This window comes from Oncorhynchus mykiss, chromosome 7 (assembly GCF_057628025.1).
Source record: "Oncorhynchus mykiss isolate SJ-2025 chromosome 7, ASM5762802v1, whole genome shotgun sequence".
Classification (NCBI taxonomy): domain Eukaryota; kingdom Metazoa; phylum Chordata; class Actinopteri; order Salmoniformes; family Salmonidae; genus Oncorhynchus; species Oncorhynchus mykiss.
The window spans coordinates 54,478,136-54,478,415 of NC_143028.1; positions in this window are offsets into that span (position 1 = coordinate 54,478,136).

The following is a 280-nucleotide window of genomic DNA, read 5'->3' on the forward strand; positions in this document are numbered from 1 at the left end:
GGCGCACACACGCTGACTTCGGTTTCAGAGGACGCATGGCTCTCGACCTTCGCCGAGTCCGTATGGGAGTTGCAGTGATGGGACAAGACTAACTACCAATTGGATATCACTAAAAAGGGGTAAAAAAAAGATTCCCCAAAATACATATTGGTGCTGTTCAGCTATACACTTTTGGTGTTCATTGAGAAGTGGATGTTCTCATTATGCTGAGCATCTCTTTGCCATTCCCAGTCCTGTACTGTATCTGATACGTCTGAAAGCAACAATGACAAATATCAAG